Below are 17,979 nucleotides of genomic sequence, written 5' to 3' on the forward strand. Positions count from 1 at the left end.
CAGGTGAAAAATTAGAAGTACATCCTGTACTAACATATGGCTGGGGATTCCTCATATGAGTGCACAGTTTCAGATAGTCCATCTGGAGCCCATCTCCCCCATGTTTAACATTTTCAACAGAAACAAGAACTGAGAGATATTGACCTCTTGGAGGAAGGTTGATGACCTTGATTCTGCTCTCAATAATGTCTCAGAAACCATTTATCATATCTCACAAAAATACAGGTATAAGATGCACCCTCAGAATCAAAATACCATTTAACTGCTCCACTGAAGAGCTCTTTCTCCCTAAAAGACCTGATGACAGACCATTTTTTCCCCTGGTCTAAGATACCAGTTAAAACTGTGATTCTTTCTCTGTCAGAGTAAAATTAGGGGAAGGAGGTGGAGAGAAAGGGGATAAAATTTTAGTTTTATTCCACTGATGCTGCCGCCTGTCAGTAAAAGATGAAGGGCTGAAATCCCATCAGTCTGGATTTGCAGATCTGAGGATGAAGAATTAGTATTTTTCTGTTTTTGCAGAAAACTCCTTGATGTATGGCTCCATTATTGAATGTTAACAGCTTTGGTTTAAATTACAAATGAGGTTCTATTAGCATAACCCGTACTTGGTTTCTATTTTAAAACATAATTTTCACCAAAATTGTGTCAGTTGAGAACCTACATGTTTTCATTTGTGACTACAGATAAAGGAGAGAAGCAATTTTATATTTCACTAACTCAAAATACAAGGTTTAGAATGGAAAAATATTAAAGAACACTTTTGAGATACTATTGATATCTCCTTCAACGGGAGGGACAAGAGGTGAAGGAATGAATCGTCCTTAGGAATGATGTACCAAAGTCAGCCATAAACAGGCAGCAGTGCTGAAGGGACAAAACCCAACGTGTCTTTTACAATTGTCTCTCCAAAACAATTTTTTTTAATATGATTATTTTAAAAACCCTAAATTGCATAGTGGAATAACTGTTTAATTAGCTTTGGTTTCCATCATGTGTGTTTTCATCAAAACATACTACACAGCAGATGGTTACTGCTCTTATACTTTTCAACTGCAGTGTTTGTGTCTTGCCCTTGAAAAGTTGTTTTTGTCTAATGTATCTCCTTCCAGTGGTTTTAACACACAAAACTATGCTGCTTTTCTGACATACACATGCATCAGCATATCAGAACTTATGAAACTGTTACACTAAATGGCCAGGTTCCAACTGCACTGTTTGCACAGTGTTATCTTCTGTAATATTACATAGCTCTTCAAGCTGTACAACAGCAGAGACTCCGCAGCCTGAGCCAACTATCACTGCAAACAGCCAGGCTGTTTGGGATGATTTTGGTGTCAGAATGCTTATGCTGGAGTTACTGTTTGCCCAGAACAAGTCAATCTGTTTCTCTATGCCTTATGAGCTCCATGTGGAAAATACTGATACTTCCTGAATTACCTGTGTGCAGCAAAGGTACAGTAACCAACTTGCCATAAAAATGAGATGGTATTCCTGCGTTCAACCCACCCAAGTGTTAGCACTGTTGCACAGGGGCCTAAGATCATCTTAATTCATTGATGTCTTCTGTAAAGATTCTTTGAAATCCTCAGATGCAGTGTATTATTAATATTATTACATGTTATGACTTACGCCCCGAAGTATCGCCCCATGCTTTGTTAGCTGTATACAAGAATCCCTTCATCATCATCCAAATGCCTCTACCTCTGAAGTGCAACAATGCAGTTGTCTGCCAATAGACAGTAATTCTTTACAAACATTTACTGATCTTCTATGAAGAATATTCTCTTCCATTAAAAAATGTATGTTTCACACTATTTCCAGTTCCTGAACAGCTCAATGCCAGGGAACTGTAACTGCATGCAGGACTCCAGACTCCATAAAAACATCATTTTAGCAAAAGGCATCTGCTTAGCTGGCATCCTTATTTAGCCTATCACCCAACTTTCATTCACTTCTACTACAGGAAAGATCTCTCAAATCAAAGTAGTAAGATTCTACTTCTCACAAAGTACAAAATGAATGAAATTGACAGTCAGAATACTTGGAATAAGGTCCAATCAATTGATGCTCTCAAGCAATTCCAATTAGATTCCAATTTGGAATCTAATCCGAAATCCTCTAGAGAAAAGAGACCTTATATAAGCTGAAGAAATTAAGATTTGCTGGCAAAAACTTTCCTTTTCTCTCGTTTGTCTGCAACTTGAGACAAGATGCATAGCACACAGGTAGTTTTAGAACAACTATTCACACATATTTATACTTTCTAAAAATGTCTGCAACAGTCAAAACATCTCTCCCTTTTCCCTATTTGAAACTTCAGGTTGCTTTTAAATTTTGAGTCAGAATAACAGTGTGAAAGGAACTTGATTCACTTTCTGCATGGAATGGGATTGAGCCCCTGTGAAATTTTCTATTATTAAAAAACCCCTGCTGACTTAGATGCCTATGCTGTGGAAAATACTTGTTCTGTTAACTTTGATGCAGTCATTAATGTGTTTCTTGAACAGATACTCCTCAGGTTTCTATACTCAGATTCATTCACTGAACCCAGATATTCTCAGACTGTTGGATCTCCTCAGTTTAACCCTCGAACAGGGTCAGGACAAAGTGCCATAAAATTTACAGTTCAATAAAAATAGGCACAGTTCTTCAGTACTCAAACATCCGCTGTTTAGTGGCACCTTGGCTGAACTGCCCTTTTCATCTTCTGAGAACTAGGGTCTTTTGGGTTTTTTGTGATAAAGCTAAAAATTCATTCAAAACTAAATATTCTTAAAGTTGCAGAAGGATGGGAATAACACTAACCCAATCCAAATAAAGTCAGACAATGTTATAGGCTTGAAAAAAATAAAGCTTATAAAACTTGTTTCAACTACAAAAAGACAGCTTGCCAGCTTTGGTGAAGCTTTATGTATTTACCAGTGAGAATCTTGGCCAGCAAGTACTGATGTAAAAGTGTTTCTAAGGGAAATATTTTGTTCTTGTTTAGAACACATAACTTAGTGATACTGCAATACAAACATTGGTCAATGTTATTTTGTGCAACTATTAGAAGGAGCAGACAGAAAAAGAGAAAGTAACTACAAATTACTAACATGAGGTTGTCTCCATTCTCTAAGCACTTTCTTTAGGCCAATTTGCAACACTCTTTAAAAAGAAACTCTTTTAAAAAAGAGTTCCTCAGCCAAATGTAGATTCCAGGAATCAGTATTTGCTGTAGTTTTACACTGTAATACATGCATGCTGCTAATATGCAATACTGAACTAAATGTATCACTTTAAATAACAGTGAAAGGACGGAAACAAAATTAAACATACACCTCTAATAAAAAATGTAATATTCAAAGCAAAATTATACATGAGAGAAAAATGTATACACTCCAATAAGGGTTAATCAGCCAACCATGAGTGGAAGTACAAAAACAGGGCTTACCATGAGCTGTCCCGTGCATTTCTGAACAACAGGACAAGAATAACTGAGACCATCTTTGACACATTTTCAACTGTTGCCCACAATCCCATCACAGTGATGTTATAAACATGTATAAAGTAAGTCTAGGTAAGTCTAGCCTTTCCAGGTAATAATTCATATACATAGCAATTAGACATAAAAAGATACCTGTTAATAAATTATGCCACAATTTCTATGTCATATACCCGCATTTTAGCTAAAAAGCAAATAAAGCCAGCATAGATTACTTCTAATGCCTTTTAGACACACTCAACTATTCCTTGGCAAGAAAGTGCTCCCCACATACAGCCCTTACCCAGGAGAAGTGGGACTGAAGAAGGTGTTATGTTGCCCTGGGTCAGCCAATGTAGTTGCCATTACTCAAGTATAGACAACAGTTTAAAATACTAAGAAAATCGAAAATACTTCAATACAAATGGAAAACAGCATTTCATCACAATCTCATTTAATAGAACACATTATCAAAATTAGTTGATAGTAGAGCAAATTGTTTCAAATTGGAAAGCCACCTAAATTCTTGCTCTTAAATTAACTAAAAGAGCATTTTTGTCTGTTATATTAGCACCAAATTTTTTCAAACTTCTGTTGCAAGCTAAAAGGCAACAATGCCACAATCTCATGATACATCCCTTTTATTACCCTACTAGAAATTAAGTAATGACATAAACTTAAAACATTTGCATTTCTTAACCTAGAACCCAAATATCAGAAAACACACAAAATTTATTAATACTTTAAATGCCAATGTTTAAATGGCATTTAAAGTTCACTGTTTTAATGGTTACATACAAAATCTAAGAGATAAGGGAAATGTCCTTTTAATAAGCTTGTACATATCACCTTAACAATAAAGGAATAATTTTTAAAATAATTTTGTTTACTAGTGTAAAAGCAGGATGTTTTTGTGAATGTCAGTGATAACATTTCTGCCTTTTAAGTTTCAAATTATTTCACATGAGAAGGAATGTATCTGTCTTAATGCTTAATAGAAAAGTTAAAAGTCTAAATTTGTGCCAGTCAACTTAGGTTGCTTTTATTGCAAGTGACAAGAAACAGGCATCTCTAAAGAAGGAATTGTCTTATCTAAAGACAGAAATAGAAAGAGGCTATGGGAATCCTCCCCTGGAAGTCTCCATCTCTCTTCACTGACTAAAGAAGCCTATGGTGACCAGCTCAGATTTATACCACCTATAGGTTTAGATGGCTAACATCATGGGAAATTAATCCCATTCTTGACACCCCTTCTCAAATAGCATTTGGGAAAGTAAGCATAAAATACAAAAAATCAGAATTACCAATAAATGTAAGAATCAAAATACACTGTCCCAGAAAAATTAAAAAAACAAGACCCTTTTGTGAAAATAGAAGGGGATCTGTAAATTTGAAATGTCATACAGCGTTTGATCTCCAAGCCAGGACAGACTCAGTCATTTCTAGAAGATTAAGAATATACAAGGACTATTTTCAGAATATGCTGACAAAGTAATATGCCTCTTCTGTGTATGAGTAAGCAGCAATTTTTAAAAGCTTATAATTCAGTGCAATAAGGACAGATATTCAGAGGCATGGCAAAAGACACATCTTATAACCCATTAAAGCTTCCCTTTCAAATTCCAAGTCCTTGGCTCAAAAGCAAAGAAGAGGTCATAGACCTTTTTTTAGACTGCTTTTTTCCTCCATTTTCAGGAATGATACCCCCATCTCAGAAACTTTTGCAAAGACACTCAGGCTATAGCAAAACTGTGGGCAGAACAAGTCTGCCAAATTAATCAAAGTAAAAATTCAAGAAAGCTGACATTTGAAGAGGAGAGTTCCTTGCTCCTAAGTATTTCAAAACACAAGGAAGCCCTTCAATCACACATTCATAGAAGACAGAAGGCTACATTGTGAATTCTCCCTGTACATTTGCCCAGTTTTTATATGTTTACACTGGCATCCTCTTAAAGTATGCACTGTCCCAGAATGGCCATTTGCAAGCAACCGAACACAGAGCTTATCATGAAATTCTTAGGTCACTCTCATTGATCTCTAAAAAAACTTCAGGAAGACAGCTATTTCTATTGTAGATTACTGGAGCTCACCTGCAAGAGTTTGTACCTAGTTATGGGAGATTTTTTTTCCCAAGCACAAAATGATACTAAAAATATATTATTCTTGCCATGGATCAAGTGAAAAAGATGCTATTCTTAAACATTTAAAATTCCATCATGTGACTGTTCACATCACGTGAAACCTGGTGCTAATTCAAAGCTAAAAGATAATTTCACAGGCTTAAATGTGATTTTCATAGTTACAACCACAAGTCTTTAAATATAATTTAACACATTTTAGAAAGCTTGAAAATTCTGCCATGTCTCATTTTTGCCAAAACTTAAGTAAAATACTAAACTGAATAACTAAATATTACAAAAAAGAAAAAAATTATTGTCATAACATAAAATAGCAGAATATTTCTGATTTTCCTTACCCCCAAAATCATAGAATAACTGAGATTAGAAGGGACCTCAGAAGCTCATTGAATCTAAATCCCTGATCAAGCAGAGTCAGATGCAGCAGGCTGCTTGTCCATTTGGGTTTTGAGCATCTCCATGGATGGGGATTCTACAACCTCTTCAGGCAAGCCTCTCCAGTGTTTGACCATGCTCAAGATAAGGAAGTTTTTTATACTATTTTTCAATGGAAACATAATTTAATAATCTGTATGCAGTTTGTACCCACTGCCTGTCATCCTGTCACCAGGTGTCAATGAGAGAAGTCTAGCTCTGTCTTCTTTACACGCTCCCATCTGGTATTTACTGTGAGAATGAAATGTTACTTAGCATTTCACTGTTCAGGAGACAAGGATCTTGAGCCTAAATTAGTCCAACCACTAACCATTTGATATCACCCAACCCACACGTCATGTTTGGTGCTATACAAAATCAGGCTACCGTCTTCAGAATTCAGAAATTATGTATGTATGTATGAATTATACAGTATCATGCCTGCACTATAAATCATGATTTGACACCTGCTTACTTGCTAGCCACTTATGACCATTTACTGGTTTTGGAGACCAGAATTTTAATTTACGAAGGACACAAAAGACAGCACTATCACAGCATGAAATGCACAACAAAGCAGTAGTTCCCCACTAGATAGCAAGTAAGGGTGCCTCACACATTTTTTAACTCTTATAAATGGCAAAGCACTAAAAATATCTATGAGGTCTAAGACTATTGCTCACCAAGGAATTTAAGCAGCAGAAACTAGCACAGCTGCTATCATGTGCTCCTGCACACTTTTGGCTGCTAATTCCCATTCACATCACCCTTTGTACCAGTGACAGCCCTTGGACAGCCATATGGGAGAAGGCTGGGATAAACCCAGCTGAAAACAAAACCAAACAAATAAATGGCTATTTTCAGTCTGATCCATTCTCCAAATTTATGAACAGCTACACGTGCTGAATGAGGGAGAATGACAATATGGGGAGGAGAAAAGAAGCTGGCACTGCATCCTACACAGACGTGCTAGGTTGAAGTATTCATTGAACATTTAATGTTCAAAGCTAAGCAGTGAACACAATCTACTCAGCAAATAATATTGCATTCCTTAGGCACTGTACTCAGAATCAGATGGACTGGCCTCTGGAGATGCCTGCCCCTCTCCTGAGGGTAAGCAGAATCTAGAATGACTGAGATACAGCTACCTAATTTCTATGTATCTAAACTGACCAATATCTAGATGAGTAGAAAATGGTAGAAAAACAGATTTTGATTCTTACAGCACTTCAATCCCATTAACAACTGCCATTTGGAAAAAAAAAAATTGTAGCATAGCTTACCATCACACTAACATCAAAAGGGTATCTATTTTCTGCATGGTCCACAATTTTTTTTCCTAAACCGTATTTTACATCTATAAGCAATATGTTTCAGTGATGGGGTACTGTATTCCTCCCCTGCATTACAGGGCATATAAATCCACAGTAGAAACATAGCCACAGTTCAGTTATAAATCACTTACATTTCTTCAGAGTCACTTTGTCACTTTGCTGTGCTGTGGGAAGGTCTTTTCCTTGTTGCTCAACTGGTCCTCCTTCCAAAAGTGTCTGTCACATCTATGGCAGATGAGGACAAAAGGTCCTTAACTTTCTCTTGAAGTTATCTAAGGATAAAAAGAGAAAAGAACACAGTAAGTGCAAGCATCCATATTGTGTTTTATTGCGAGGTATTACAACCACCTCTTTAAAACATACTTCAGTGTCATCCTTACACACAGGTATTATACACCCAAAAATCCCACACATTTCACATCTTTCTTTCTTTGTATGAGACATGGGAAGTAGTCACTACTCCTTGAGCAATCACCTGCTTCACTTCTGAGATTCATAATAACAAGATTGCATTTCTTTGAAAAAGCAAGTGTACAAGTTAAAAGACTATTTCACATTATTATTTATTTTGAACCACAAAGACACTCCATACTTTTGGCTGGGATCAAGCAGGAAACCACAATATGTTGAGCATAGCTTCACCATAAACCATCCTGCCTATCCAGTTTGACAAACATTCTAATCTGAATCTTCTGTTAAACAAAACAGCTCTATTGCATTACATTTTAATGTTCAGAAAGTGAGACCTGGGGCTTATTATAGATAGGACTCATTGAAATTTCTTCATGAAAACGTAGAACTCACCATTCCATCACAGTCAAATCTATAAATTAAATGCTAAAAATTATTTAGGAAACAATAAATGACAAAATGTAACATGTCATTTGCCACTGTATTAACCCCTATACTGAAAAGCGTGCGCCCCTCTCGTCCAGCACAGAACACAAAAAACCAGAATTAATTAGCACAGGTTCAGAAGAGAAAAGATACAAGATCAAAGGTTTAAAACAGTTTCCATATATGAAGAAGAATTCAGTATGCCACCAATATCCAGACTGGAAAAAAAGCTGACTTAAGGAAGGGCATGATAGAAAACAACAGAAGTCTGAAGATGGAAAGACTGCACAGACATTGCATGTTCCCTATCCTTTGAACCCAAGAACTACCTCATAAAAGCCAGGTTCAGAAGAAAAATGGGAGTTTCTTCTCCACAAATTGTGTGACGGAACTGTGAACTTCTTCCCAAGGATTCTGTTGATGCAAGGAGGTTTTGTAAGTCAAGAGGAAGGTGGAGGTATCCTCGGAAGACAGCCATCTCTGGAGACAGATGACAGTCTAAGAGAACCACTGGTCTGAACCAGGATGACCAGTCCTATCTCCTTGTATATTCCCATATGTTAGTGCTAATTCAACAAATTTTATATCCATTTTACACTGATCTATTCACTACTCACAGTAATGAGAATTACTGCATTAGGTATACACGGAGTCTAGTCTTAGTTGCATTTGAAGTACAGGCTAGATCCTTTTGAACACCAAAGTGAAATCCCATGGTTCTCTGTACTTTACTATATGCTTAATAAATTTGATTGATTTTTCCAAAACACTATCACCAATGAAAAAAAAATCAAATCCAATGAGGTAGCAAAGTCTTACTGTAAAGCAGCAGTAGCCTTCCTCTCCCCAGTCCACAGTCCCAAAGCAGCCAGGGCAGAGGGCTACAAAGCAAGGTTCTGCTTCTCAAGTTGTTCACTGGTCTCATGGGTTTGAGTCTAACTTCATCCATATGTTCCCACTCAGTTCAACACATATAAATGCAGGTCAGCCCCTCCATTTCCCAAGTTTCATCTCAAAGTAAACCTTAAAAATCATATACTCTGTATTCCAATATCTTCTCTTTTGCTTTAATCTCTAGGATACAGCAGTGTTTCTGATTTATTTTGGGTAAGTGCAGATCAATTAAAATTCCTTCAGGGAAGCCTTCTGAACCAGCGGAAAGTGAATGACTGTCATCAGGAACAAACACTTCTGCTGTCATGGACTGGCATGTCACACTTTGGAGAAAAAACTATGTTAATTAATTCTATCCTTACCTACCAGGTGTACCAAAGGAATACAACCAGTCCTTTCTGCTGTCTTACTAGATACAGATCTTGTGTCTGTGGACTAAGTATCCCTATATGAAGAGCTGTGCATTGGAACATTATATGAAGAAGCAGCCTGTACTAGCACAAAAAAAAACATAGCAGGACAGAAATAACTTTGTTCAGACATCAGTATGCAACCAAAATCCCTTTTGCAAGATGCATGAATTAATACCCTCAAATATCACCCACAACCCAGACATTTTCCAGTATATCTACACACGTACCTATTCATTAACACTCTTTTTAGACACTACAGTGAGGAATTTGTATAACTCACACTTTTTTGGCCAGTTGGAAATACTGGATCAAAGTATGTTTACTGTTCAATCTAGTCCCCTCTCTGAAAAAGAAGGGACTGCTACAGTGTTTCCTGTTTGCTTCCGCAGCTTAAATGGCTTCACTGAGGATGAAAGGAAATTCACCATACAGCATGCTAATGATCAAAGACTCAGGCAACACTGGCCTATAGCAACTTTTTAGGCTACCTCTCCCTTCTATTATTTGTCCAGCTTTTCTGTTTAGAATGTTAAGGGTAGAAATACAACCTGACAGCTCAAAAGGTATTCAAGGTCTGTTTGATTCCCTTCACATCACTTTGATACTAACTATAAATCAGAGCAAACTGTACCAAACAAGAACCAAATGTTCCAGCACTGGTATATGAGCAAAGACAAGTCTCTTGAAAAATGACAAAATTTAGAGACATGGGTGCCAGGTATACTACAGAAGGTAAAATACTATTGCAGGATAAACCTATTGAATACAATCTGACAGTAGCAACAACAATTCAGAATTATCATCACCACTACTTAAACAACACAAAAAAAAAAAACACATGAGAAAAGTGGCTACCTACTGGTTGTCAAATAAAAGTGCTGATTTTTACTCTTTCCACGTGTGGCTTCCAGTTACCATGAACAAGCTTACAAAATCTCCCCAGGAGTATCATCTTGAGTCTCTCGAACAAGTGCACATGAACAGGAAAAAGTTGATACGCAATTATACTTACCAAGCATTAGAAATCAACAGCAACTTCAAAAAATTGTGTCAACTACAAATGCTTTCTTTTGAACCATTTGTCATATAATCTCACTTGAAGGTTAAATAACCATTCATGCCTGCTTTAAAAATTTCTTACATATATTCCTTAATTCAATTATACCTGGTAGAAATCCACTTATATCAAAGATACATGAATATGTTTTTACATTAAGAATTTCTTAGATTATGTTCTTTTTATTTCTGAAACAGCACAGTGATACAATTAACCTGCAATTTTAAGGACTCAAATTTAATTCAGAGTACATACATATTAATTTGGGATATTAAATCTACATTTGTGTGCAGGCTCAGACCATTCCCATAAATTACCTAAGACACAAAGTAAAAGCTACATATCATACTGTGATCTTATTAGCATAACAGTTACAGGACTTCTTTGGCAATTCATAAATATACAGCTGCATTACAAAGCCATCCTAAATAAGTGATGATAAAATACTTTATCTGTTGCATATTTTTAGAGTTTTAGAGTTAGAATTGCTAAAGAAAAATGCATTAGAGAAAAAAGTATTTGAGGACTACACAAGGGAGTTTCTTAATTCTTTTGGGATTAATATGATACAAAATTTCATTTTTGTAGATAAGCACCCTATCAATTTTACTTCCAATACCTACAGCATATTTGGTGCAACTAAGTAAAAAACCAGAGTAGAATGTGACCTGATATCACAGCATATGAAATCAAGGATTGGATTGGAGTTTTGATTTTGTTTTGCTTTAAGACTGAACAATATTTACTCTCATTTCTAAGTGTATAGATTGCCTAATGCAGTATTATAATCATGTGTCTTTAGAACCATGTTTATCTAAAAGCATTTACCCAGATATCTAAAAAAACATAGACTACAAAAATAATTACTGCTTTGCTAATAAATGCCAAAATTATTTTTAAGAAAGATGTATCAAAACAGGGACAAAAGAAATAAATACATCTGTATTGAAGTCCCTTCCAGCTGCTCTGTGGTATCATTGTCCTAATCTGGAAACAAGAGAAACATTGAGTTAGCAGTACTTCCCCTCTCCTACATAACAAAATAAAAGGAAGGTAGGACAAATTAGGTATCTACAGGTAAAAGGGTCATTCTACTATGCATCAGTGCCACAAAGATAATGAAAAGTCTTTCTCATGTTTTTATATAGATGTCATACAGGACATCTGAAAAGGCATCCTAGAATTAGTAATATTTTAAAATCTATTCCTCTCATCAGTTGTATCCCAAATTCTTCAAATCTTCTGAATTTGGCTTGTCATTAAGATTTAGAGAAATATTCCTCGTTTCTCTTGCAGATTTAGTCAATACTTATTTAAAATATATTGACCAGAAATACAACCTTAAATTGAATTGCAAGAGAATAGAATGGCATGAAAGCAAAATAAAACTTATGTCTGAATAATTCCTTGCATGGTTACCTGTCCATCATCCCAAAGGAAATGATATATACCAGATGAATGACAGAAGACACAAGCTGACTAGCTCTTCCAGGCAATCCACCAACCAAGATATAATGTTGGTCAAACACATGTAAGTCTTGATAAATGGCTGTTAAAACTAAAATCCAAGCTTGGGAAGGTTCAATAGATAGTGGTAAATTTGTATAGTGCTTCTTGTGGCAAATATGTCTGGGAATATTTTACTCCAGTCATCACCAGTGGGAGAAGTGCCTCCTCTCCCTCATACTCCTTCCAGCTCTATCTGTCCTTCTCTTTCTTACATTAGGCTGTCATTCAGCATAGGGATATGCAGCAGGAGCTGAAAAAATGAATGTTGAGCAGTTCAGTGTGGTTCCAGACAGGGAGCATCACATGCAATTCAGCCCATCAGGGTTATGCAATCAACATCAACACCAATGTGATGGCAGCAAGAATTCAAGTTTGGTTTTTAATCCACCTCATTGCTAACTAGTTTGGACCCCTGTCACTCAAGAGAAGGCTACTCATTAATGTCCAGTACTGTTTTGGTGCTGCAGCACTCCTGTAATACTGGCAAGGGTGTAAAAGGTTTTTGCAGAGAGAAAGATGTGAGAAATTCCATAAAATTCCATTTGTCTTTTTTTCCCTCTGTTTCTCCTTTTTCCCTTTATCTTCTCTCCCACTATCCCCTGTGCAGCTCAGTGAGGAACACAGCACGTGCTTGGAGCCAGCAGGGACAGGAAGACAAGAGGCGAGCAGTCAGTGACAGCCGGGATCCCTCCTTGTCACCTCAGGCAACGCCAGAGCGCATTGGGCTTAGGCAGGAGGGAGAGAGAGCCAGCCATGCTGAAGCCAGAGCTACAAGGGCATGAGGTTTTAAAAACAGATTATAGGTGAAGAAACTCTGGACACTGTGGCAGGCCAGACAACAGGAGCATACGTTTATTTGAGGGGATGATTTAGATTGTTATGCAGAAAAAGGTAGGGTTTAACTAAAAATGTGAACATGTCTGTCTGTGCTTGATCTCATAGACCTACTTGCTTCTGAGTGCTGTAAATAGGATGACATCCTTGGGATATCTTTAAATTCAAAATTTTACTTCTCAACTTTGGCAGATTGGGATATAAATAAATGTTCACTTACACTAGAATTTTCTAGGAGTTAAATATATTTTGTTGTCATCATTTTATTGACTGGTATATATTTCTCTCACAAAGCAGTGCAAATCACTTTTTTGAATAACTGCTATTTGTACTGTCTACTTCATTTCAGGCATACAGAGCGTACAGAGGTCTGGCCTTAAAATTTCCAGAAAATGCAGCAGCACAATGACTTCAACCACTCTAACCTGGAGCCAAAGCAGCCCTAACTTCCCTAACCTTCTTCAGCTCCACCTGCAGACCCTCACTCCTCCCTTTTGCTGACTTCAAAACAGTCCTGCAAAACAAGTGAACAACTTTTGACCAAAACACGGTCATCCTTGTTAGGGCAAGAGAGGAGTGAGGAGATGTAACATACATAAGGTGAACAATTGTGATGTGGCATAGCTCGCTCCGCTGTGGAAGCTCGGCCTGTATTTGTCAGAGTGTAGACTGATGAACATTTCTTCCAGTGGCAGAGGCAGGACCAGTACCACCTCACCCTTCCCAGCACTTGCCACTGAGCTGTGCCAAGGAACACATGCATGGAGCTATATGATCAGCCATACTGAGAAACTAATCTAGATCAAAAGTGCACTGGCTAAATAAAAGCTGCTTTCAATCTCATGGAGTCCACCAGACCACAAAAAACTGTTTGAACGGTTTTAGAGGTACAGGAATGAGAAGGAGGAACCAAAAGATGCTTAAGCCAATCCTACAACTAAAGAAGCATATACCACCATCCCATGATCTGATTAGCCTATGGAGTTCACAGTCCAAAGCTATCAGATATCACTGCAGCTTAGCAAGCCCCCTCATCCCCAGCTGCCTCCCCCTCCACTCCTCTGAAGCCCACAAAAACACACAAAAAAGAAGTGCAAAGACCCACACCGCAAATGAGATGGAAGTGCAGTCCTTGGGACACAGGCGTAGGCTCTGTTACAAGGACAGGCTGCAGAAGGGCAGCAAGGACTATGGCATTAACACTTAGCAGCTGCTGGGTTTAATTTACATGTCTTAGAGAACTGGGGCCCATTATTAGAGTGGATGTACACTAGCCTGGCATGCTTTGGTTTATAATCATTATGTCTGTACATAGGTATGTTCAATAGCCTAAACAGTCCATCGTTAGTATTTGTATCATAAACTGAAAACTAAATCCAAGTCTATTTTTTGGCCTTAAGATTGAACAACTTTTTTAAATTTCCAAAAGAAAACCCTAAATTTTACTTTATATCCCTTTTCATTTTAACGATATTTGATTCTTACAATGCATTTATCACTTTTTTTTTTCCAAATGACATGGCTGCACTGTATCTGATACAAATTACCTAACTTACATATACATTATCTGCATAATTTAGAGCACACACAAAATAATTGTGGTCCCTCATTCCATTAAATCATTTTCCACTTTTTAATAGTTTTGTTTAATAGATGCAGGAAGGCAATCATTAAATTAAACCTTAATATGAGCTCTCAGTTTGTAAAAAGAGCAGCAAAGTATGGCATGAAGGAACCCACAGTTCAAAAAATTCTGGGGTTTAGATTTAATAATTTTACATTTGCTTATATATTCATTTTTGACGCAATTAAAAACTAATAATTAAAAAAAAACCTTAGAGAAAATGTGGGGAAATACCTTATCTGCATTTCTCTTCCAATTCCATTTGGACAACAGTATTTCCTAAATGTAGCCTATTCACTGCTGGATATGTAATTACCTTCAGTTCATAGTCTAGACATTAATTCTTTCGTAGTATTTAAGACTCCTTGTAACATGCTTGCTGCTTTAAGTAAGCAAGGCTAAATCTTGACCAGATAAATTAGCGAAGAATGCAATAAAAGCTGCAATAAAAGAACTTTATCCTCCAAACCTTCAAGTTGCTGCTAAATGAGATTTCTTTGAAATGCAGATCAGTTGAACTAGATTAGTGAATTTTAGCTCCTGTCAACATCATAACAAAATACAAATACAATTGTTCACTGGCCTTATCTCCATGCTTCCATCTGCTGCCTTGTTATTTACTTTCCTTGATTTACTATGCAGATCTAAATAAGACACATCAAGGAGGGCTTACAACACAATGGCTTCTTAAGCTTTACATCAAGGTATTTGAAACTGAAGCCCTGAAAGGGCTGCCATCAAAGACATATCTCTAATGAACTTCCATATCAGAGAGGTTTGGTATTTAATACTGCTGTGAAAAGAAAAAGCTACAAATCAGAATGGCCTATGAAGGAAAATGTCTGCAAATCTTGATGAGATTAGCACCTACCAGAATTAATATCCCAATAAAAATGATATCTGGTTCATTGAAGAGTTAAAATTCCAACCTTTGCAAAAATAATGCCTAGTGTCAGAATGGGAAAACTCAGCTGACAAGGTTGAAAGGTCAGTGGGGTATTCTTTTTTCTCCACAAAATGTTCAAAAAGCATTTTTGCTGGTGGCTTGATTAAAATACTGTTGACAAACTAGCCATGGAATGAAGTAATTAACAGGCGACAGCGTTAATGTGGTACTTGTAGAACAGTGGAATTTTATAATTTAAAAAAATTAGCAGCAAAGTCATAGCAAAATAACATAATCTAAAATGACAGCATGCAACAATTCTTCATCAATTTTACTATTTCCCTTTCTCCCCCACAGCAATCTATGGCAGTGCAGGATAAAATCTTCTGTCAGTTTGCTTTAAAAAAACATCCTTAAGTGCCATTTCTATTGCATGCCACAGCCCTACTTGTGAAGTGCAATAAACAAAGAAGTTTCGTCCTCATGATTTAAACTCTCTTTACATACCTGATAGACTAAAACAAATATAAACATCTTAGAGTTTCCAAAGCTCAGGCATAACCTTGTTAAGTAAACCCCCAGTTCTTGCAGTGTGCTGCCATTTGACAGGATTTTTTTTGCTGGGCATTGAAGTACACAAACAAATGATACTTTTCTTTCTTAAGAAAACATTTCAATCATTTATGTTCTTCTATAGCAAGGCAAGATCCCACAAGCGTGTTCTGTACTGTGGATCAATCAGCTCCAAACCGAAGTAGACATGTTGTATGCTCCAGTGCCTGGAAATCATGCTGCAGGCTCAGCAGATGATGAAAACAGAGGTATGCAGTGTAGGGGAGCCCCACATGGCACCCGCTGGCTTCTGGGCATGTCAAACTTCACAACTACCCTACAGTCAATGACAGCAAACACCTTCCCTTTACTTCTTGCCTCCAAACATGTACTTGTCTTTCTACCCTCCTTCCAAATTGCAGGCAGTCTTCCAGAAACAAAGCCCCCAAACAGAAGCAGCATCCCTCGGCTGCACTGCAGAAATCACAGTTGTCTTCTTGCTGTATTTCACTTCGTATGGGATATGTTCCTGGCTTACTTATGGCCAAGAGAGACCACTACTTTTCCTTGTTTAATGAAATGACAAAACAACAGATTTGCATACATAGAAGCAGGTGCTGTAACAGGTTTGATGACTCTTGACCTAAAGCACATAAAATGATTTATCAGCAACAGCTGCCCCTAAGGTATTTGGGCTCTGACGGACAGTCAAAACTTCACCATCTGCACTGCCGTGTGTTAAAAATGACAATCTGAATTAAAAGCTGGTCAACAAATCTCATATAACTAATGTCTTCCATATCCTCATCCATATGTTGAATTCCCAAGACACACAACACTTGGATTATCTATTATAAATACCAGCCTTTGAATCTCAATAAAATAAGACAATCTAGAAAGATGTGAAAATAACTGTGAATCAGTTGCTACCAATTCACAAAACACCTACTCAAATAATACTTTGGATGTACATGCATTTGAAATGCTTCTACAATTTCACATCATGATATAAATATTTATTCTTTCAATGTACCATTATGTGTCTTTTCAGAAATAAATAGTAGCTATAAACATCTACATAGGCCAATAAAGGGCATTTTTTGAATGCCCTGACAAAAAACTGATTGATAGCAAAACATCTCACAGCATCTGTGTGTTCTTTGCACAATGAAGGTATCCCAGGGTAGCGAGGTTTGCACTTTGTGCTCTGATTTTTCCATGTGAAGGGGAAATGCTTTTTTTTCCCCCAGACCAGAGGAGGGAACCTGAGAGTCTGAATATGACCCTCTGGTGAACACAGTGACTTGTTCTGGAGCTATGTCAGCAGAAGGTAGCACCATATGCCCCGAGCCCCAACTTGGATGCTCTTTCTGCAGTCTAATGTGCTTGTCAAAAGATGTTAAAATCACAGATTTACTTTCTCTGGATATATTTTATTATTGTAAAGAGCAAAAAGGAAGGCAAGTACAATGTATTATGACTTTATAGACTAGCATCTATAATGTACTTTCTTCAGTTAAAACTGCAAGATCGTTTTATCAGTGAACAGTTTCTGATGTATTTAACATAACGGATATCTTGTGTTTGATATCAATCACAGTTATTGTAACTCTTAATGATTACAAACTGCATTCTAAACTTCAGTGTAAATAATTTTCCTTCTCATACAAATGAGGAAAAATACAGCTCATTATCTGGAAATTAGTGAAAATTACCAAACTTTGCTCCACTGAATTTCACTGAACTATTAATTATTTCATTTTAAAGACTCAGAACACCAGACATATTACCAATGTAATACAGGCAGGAAAATTACTAAAATAAGAAAACACTAATCCATGCAGAACATCGTGAAGCAAATCTAAAGTAGCTAAAAATGTGCTTCATAGCATTTCTATAGATAACTTAGCATGTGGTGGCACACATTTCCTTCAGCTCATATTTTGGCCTTTAGTTTTTAGAAGAAATACAAGCATTTTAAAAAATATATATTTATGCAAATAAATATATTTGCAGGCACT

The 17,979-nt window shown here is 36.8% G+C and overlaps 1 protein-coding gene across 8 annotated transcripts in view; it reads right to left on the bottom strand.

The window, feature by feature from the left end:
* Window positions 1-17,979, bottom strand: part of FOXP2 (forkhead box P2) — a 402,834-nt gene that overhangs the window by 334,441 nt on the left and 50,414 nt on the right. For all 8 annotated transcript variants that reach the window (XM_064422362.1, XM_064422357.1, XM_064422356.1 and 5 more), the window contains exon 2: window positions 7,484-7,624. The gene's annotated coding sequence lies outside the window, so the exon portion shown is untranslated. The remainder of the gene's footprint in view (window positions 1-7,483; window positions 7,625-17,979) is intronic.

The sequence above is a fragment of the Passer domesticus genome, chromosome 5 (assembly GCF_036417665.1).
Source record: "Passer domesticus isolate bPasDom1 chromosome 5, bPasDom1.hap1, whole genome shotgun sequence".
Classification (NCBI taxonomy): domain Eukaryota; kingdom Metazoa; phylum Chordata; class Aves; order Passeriformes; family Passeridae; genus Passer; species Passer domesticus.